At 54.7% G+C, this 6219-nt stretch overlaps 1 protein-coding gene across 3 annotated transcripts in view; it reads right to left on the reverse strand.

The window, feature by feature from the left end:
- Window positions 1-5701, reverse strand: part of CDIP1 (cell death inducing p53 target 1) — a 27326-nt gene extending 21625 nt beyond the window's left edge. For 2 of the 3 annotated variants that reach the window (XM_021712329.1, XM_021712327.1), the window contains exon 1: window positions 5645-5701. The gene's annotated coding sequence lies outside the window, so the exon portion shown is untranslated. Of the gene's footprint in view, window positions 1-5286; window positions 5346-5644 lie in introns of those variants that run through there. The other variant, XM_021712328.1, reaches the window with a different exon arrangement.
- Window positions 5702-6219: the final 518 nt, after the last annotated feature.

Below are 6219 nucleotides of genomic sequence, written 5' to 3' on the forward strand. Positions count from 1 at the left end.
TTCCGGCTACTCGGAAGGCTGAGGTGGGAGGATCGCCGGAGCCCAGTAGGTCGAGGCTGCGGTGGCTGGGAGCAGCCACTGCATTCCAGTCTGGGCGACAGAGTGAGACTCCAACTCAAAAAAAAAAAAAATATATGGACCACGCGTGATGTGTCAGGCACTTCCGAGGCACTAAAGAGGGAGGAACGTCTGTCTTAATGGTGCTTACCTTCTAGGGGGGCTGTAAAATACAGAAGTAAAACATACAGCACGTCTCTCAGCAATGCCTGTCATGGAGGAACGAAGAGGGAAGGGAGTGCTGAAGAGCTGTGAATCTCAACAGGGAAGGTCTCACTGAGCAGGGCATCCCTGCAGTGGGGTGAGGGTTGGGCTGGTTCTCTGGCCATTGCAGGGGCCCACTTTTACTCTGGCTGAGCTGGGAGGTTCGTGGAGGGCTTGGGAAATCAAGTCATCCCGCAAGTCTCCATTTTCTGCACTCTGCCTGATGTACTCATATGAGTCCCTCAAAGTCCTGATTATCACATAGGTGGCTGCGAGAAGTAGGGAGCCCAAGAGTACTTGGTCACCACCTCCAGCAGATACAGTTCCTTTCTGGACAATTTTATCGGAGCCACAGAGAAATTGGTCACAGTGTGGCTACTTTCCAGGCAAAGCAGGTAAACACACACACACATACACATAGAATCTGAGCCCGACCTCACTGGAGACAGAAACTAAGGCCTGAGGTCAGGCGACAGAATGCCTGAGGAATCTTAAGAGCTGAGAAGCGGTCACCTGAGGCCTTCTCCTGAGCAGAACAGGATTCTTCAGGTTTGAGGATAAGCCTGTCTTATTCAGCAGAGCCATTACTATCCAAATTTCTTTCTCTCTTTTGTTTAAGTGACTACCTGTTTGAACAGACTTAAGATTTGACCCCTTAAATCAGCTAAAGATTTGACGGATCCTCTATGGAGGCCACACCCCTCATGGTCTCTGTCCTCAGGGAGCTGCAAATGTACCTGGGAAGCCAAATGACACCTGAAAATAATTTACAAAAAAATACACAGCAAAATCCAGTGGGAGCTGTTGCCTCTGTGACAGCAGGTACTCCAGCTGAGAGAAAGGGAGGTCTGTGGGATGGGGAGGCTTCAGGGTCCTGCAGGGAGGTGGATAGAGAATTCTAGACCCAGGTCAGAAATTCTCATAGCAGAAGGAATTAGAAAATTGTGATCATGGCCCAGCAGACCCAGAGCTCCTGGAGAGCAGGGACGGCGCCTAGAGCCAGTTTCTCCATGGCACTAGGCAGTTCATGAAATATGGGCTGGGCAGGTGGGTGAGCCCTGCAGCCTGGCTGACACTTCTGGGCAAAGGTTCCACTCTCCAGTCTGCCGGCCCTGTTTCAGTGCACTGCACTTCAGTCACCAAACTGGTTGGCTGAGAGGTGTTCCAGACTTTTCTATGATCAGTCAGCAAATCCTACTAACTCCATGGTTCAAAAGCCCTCAGATCCACTATCTCATCTAATGGTCAAGGTTGAAGGAAAAAAGTCTGAACTTGGCCGTGTCCCAGATCCACCACAGGCCACTTCAGCTGCACCAGACTGCGACTTGGACTTCTCTAGACCATCACATTCCCCCCTTTTCCCTGCAGGGTCTTCCCTTGGACTCTTTCCTCAGCCCCCAAACCCTCTACCCCACCTTCCAGTGAACTTGGGCCGTCCCTGGGACTCCCAGGTCAGGGAATTCTTTATCCAGAGAGAACAACGGAACTTTCCCTCTTGTATTCTTAGGACCCTGTTCAGTGCCTGTACATGCCTGTTGAAGAAACAAGTCCAGAAGCTTGGGGTTAACCGAAATGGACGTCTTATGCCATTTTTAACCCAAAGGCCTACTACTCACAACCCCTGGGCCAGAACACAGTCATGGCTGAGATGGAGTCCACAGGTTTCCTCTGCAAAGTGCCTTTGTTTATGGTCAGAGGGAAAAACAGGAAGAAAACACCATTTCTTGAAATCTTCATGATGCAGGCATCACAATAGAGCCGGGAGGGCCCACATCTCCCTCATCCGCTCGCCTGCCAACCTCTGCTGTTTTGGGAGGACTGGCTGTGGCACCCTCTCTGCCGTTATCTGGCAAGCTTGGGCAAGTTACTTAGAAAGTCTGGGAGCTTCCTCAACTGAGTGAATCGTGCTTGTGCTGCTGCCTCCCTGGGCTGATAGGTGAGAACAAAGTGCAAAGGCAGCATGCTGCAAAGAAATCACATTCCTGTGCTTCCCCAATTTGTAAAGCTGTTGTTTTTCACGTTAATCACAACTGTAACAGGGTTCATTTTCTTCCTGAAGTGATAAGGGTTAGAATTCTCCTCAAGCCCCTCCCAAGGCAACCCTTGCACTCTTCTCTACCTACTTCCACCTGCCTTGGCCTCTTTTTCTTCTTGAAGGAAAACTCCAGACACTGGCACTAAGTCTGAATTCATACTTAATTAACGTTTATTGCACAATTATGTACCAGGCACTTCCACAGTTTTTATGGAAACCTCGTTGCACCTCCTTGCTGTAAGAATTGATGAGGTTGGATCACGCAACAGAAAGACCAAGCAGAGGCTCACCCACAAATCAAGAACACTGAAAGGTGACCAAAAAATGTTTTCTGGAAAAATGATCCATATTGCCAAATATGTATCACACTGCTTTCAGGAAAGAATCGGAATGGTGTTGGACCTCTTCACTCTGTGTTGTGGGCTTCATTTTGTGTTTGTCTAATCTCAGGGGACTCCAACATCAGAGGATCCAAGCCCTTCAGCGCTAACAGCAGATACAGGTCTTCGGTGGCCTGGGTGGTGTTCTTCCTTCTGGCCGCAGATGAGGTGAGCGAGGCCCTGGGAAGGCAACTGGCTTACTGCACAGCTTCAGACTGACAAAGGGGGGCCTGCAACTTGGTCTGCTGACTCTGAGCCCAGGCAGCACTGGTCCCAGGATGCCACCACTGTCACCGGAGCTCTGCCTGATGACTCACAGGGTAGAAGTGGTGACCAGATCCAGGAGGCCCATGGGCTCAGCAGCTGCCAAACAAGTGTCACCCTGGGAGGGTGGCCTCTGGGGAGGGGAGGCTCTGCTGCGGGCCCTGGATGGGTGCCCCTTCTTCTCTGCTGCACTATAGAGTATTGCAATGCGGCCTCTACCACATCCCAAAGGGACCGTGTCTGGGGGAATCCTGACTGGACAGAGAAGGAAACAAGCCTTTTGTGGGGTCCTAGAAACAAGCACATTTCCATTTTGAGCATTCTGTTTCCAAGTCTGCTCGTGGGGGCACAAGGAACTGCCTGACACTGCCAGCCTGGCTCTCTCTCTCACCTTCCACTAAGGGCAGAGGTACTCTGCAGAGCTCTCCCTGCATGCCACCTTGTCACCTGCACTTCCTCTACCTACAGGACAGAAGTAAGACATAAAATGCCTGGGTCCTCTATGAGGACTCAAAGCCATGGCCTCTAGTCCATCTAGTTGTGAGCACATGCTCACAACTGTGCCATGCAGCCCTGTGCCCCTAGAGCTTAGAAAACATGCACCAAAGCAATAGGCTCAAACTGGGCAAGCTTATAGTGTAAAGAGCCATCAAGGAGCACACAAGCTGACGATTCGCTTCAATTATTGCCAACATGATCTGCTGGGGCAACCTGGCCTTTGGGAAACATTTCATTAGCTCCCTCTCAAAACAATTTGTTCCCTAAAGTATTATTCCACATCACACATTCCATGTTTCTGCTCTTAGGATGATTCTAGAAGCATGGCTGGCTGTTTTAAAATCCTTGTAAGAGCATACACAAAGGTCTTCCGTGGTTCCAGAGACCCACCCTACGGAAACACCCCCAAGCTCCTTTAAATCCTCAGGGCTGGGAGACAGAAAGACTTCCAAATACCCAGGGCGCCTGTTAGTTAAAAACTAATTAAAAAAAAAAAAAACCAAACCCAATAAACAAGAGGAATTCTAAGACTCTAGTTAATGATACCTATGCTTAATTATTTCGGAGGGAAATATACAGATGTCTGCGACTTACTTTGAGATGCAGAAACAAAAAATAAAATGGACTGTTGGGGGGACAGATATGTGATGACAGACAGGTTTACAGCTAACAATAAGATGTTAACTGTACATTCCAATGTGGTGGTCTATGGGTGTTCACTACAAAATTCCTTCAACTTTTCTGTAGGTTTCATATTTTTCATCATTAAACGGGGAAAGGAGAGGTGGAAAAGTCGTCTGAGACTGGTAAGTGACAAAGAATAACTTTTCTCGCTAAGGGCAGAGGGTAAGGCAGCGCTGGCATGCTTCTCTCCACCCAACTCTTACTCGGCTGCAGGGGAAGAAGCAAAGTACCAAGGAGAGCGGTCATATTTGCCTAGATACCGCCCTGCCCCGCATCATGCCACAGAAAAAAATACAAAGCTGGTATAAATGCGATGGAACGTCCCTGCCACGGGCCCACCGTCCTCCTCACCCTGGGACAGAGGTTCTCAGTCCCAAGTGTGCCCGGAAATAATCTGGGGAGCCTATTGAATACAGATTCCGGGGCCACACGCCGCCACCACCGATTCAGAAGCGCAGGGAGCGGGCCCTGGGAATCCGCCCGCTGAACAAGGGCCCCCGGTGGTTCTGACGCAGAAGATCCCAAGTCCACCTCGGAGAAACTTACGGCCTCTTCCTCCTCCATCTTACCTGACACCTGTTGAGAGTCCCCCCCCCCCCCCCGGAACCCGACCACACCAAGGCCCTCGACTGCGCGAAGCTGGCCCGAAGCCAGGCCAGGCCGCCGCCTCCCCCGGGCCCCGGAGCCCGCGGGCCCGGCGCGCCGAAGCACCACATCCCGACTCTCACACGTCGGCGAGCCGGGCGAGGGAGGGCGGGCGCGCGGCGGGCTGCCCCGGCATGGCCAAGGTCACCTGCGGAGCTCGGCGGGGCGGCTCGGTCTCGGGGACCCTCCGTCCGACCCCCCTCCCTTGAGGAAACAGCCCCCGCCCCTCCCCTCCTGCTTTTTCTCCCGCTGAAAAATGGAGAAGGTATTCTTCCACAACCTTCCCTCACAGAAAAGCATGTGGAGGCGTGATAAGCGGGACCCGGGGCCAGCGCGCCGGCTGTGCCGGGCTGACACCTCCGAGGCCCGCAGCTCCGGCGCCCGCCCGCGACCCTGGCGGAGGCTGTCGCCGCAGCCCCGCGACCGCAGCGACATCGAAGTCCCCAGGGCCGGGCCGGGTCTCCGCAGCGCCCTAGAGGAGGACGGCCCCGCTACGCTGCCCCCCGCCCCCGCTTTTACCTCGAGAAGACGGGCGCCCGGGGCCGGCCGAACGCCGAGCGGAGCTCGAGACCCGCCAGGCGATGGGCGAACCGGACCCTCACTCAGCCCCGCGGGGCTTTGCGCGCACGCCGCTCCCCACCGCCCCCCGCCGCCCAGAGGCCTCGGGACATGTAGTCCGATACGGCGCCTGCCGCGCGTTCTGCGGGACGAGCGAACTACAGGGCCCGGCATGCACCGCGCCAGCGCCGCGGGCGGGGGCGGGGAGGGGGCTCGGCGGCCCGAGGTCACGCCCCGACCCGAGGGGCGCGGGCTCCCAGCCCCTCGAAAGGCTGAGCTTCCGCTACAAACCGTCTCTGAATGCGCCGAGGCGGCTCACCGTTTCCGCGGCCCCGCGGCGGCGGCCGCTGCAGCAAGAACGGCCGCCTCGGCAGCTTCTGTCAGAAGGAGGCGGGTTGGCTTTGGAGCTGGGCCGAGGCACTGGTCGTCACCGCGACGGGCGAGGCCTCGCGAGGCACGTGACGAATCCCTGTGACGTCAGTGGGAACGGGGGCGACTTGACCTGGCGCTGCGCCAGACCAGGCTGAGCATGTGGGAGGCTCTCGAGCTTGTTTGTCGACGGAAGGGGAGCCTGGAGAATAGGGGACAGGCCCTGTGAGCTTTCCCTCCCTACCCCGCCAGCACCAGGGCGTCAGCCAGAGGAAGGCTCACCTTCCTTCCTTCCTCTCGGGCGGCATTTGTTCCTTTATGCCACAAATACTTATTGAGCTCAGGGCTGTGTATGAAACTGTGAACGATACAGTCACTGTCCCTGCGCTCAGGAGCTTGCATTCGGACATTGTCCAAGTAAGCCACGAGACACTCAGGGCCCTGCAGGAATGTGAGGGATGCCCAAACAGAGATTGCGGGATGGTGCCTCTAGAAAAGGAGGTTAGAAAGGGCCTCTCAAAGGAG

The sequence above is a fragment of the Carlito syrichta genome, unplaced genomic scaffold, assembly GCF_000164805.1.
Source record: "Carlito syrichta isolate Samal-C Ts95f unplaced genomic scaffold, Tarsius_syrichta-2.0.1 Scaffold303189, whole genome shotgun sequence".
NCBI classification, from domain to species: Eukaryota; Metazoa; Chordata; class Mammalia; order Primates; family Tarsiidae; genus Carlito; species Carlito syrichta.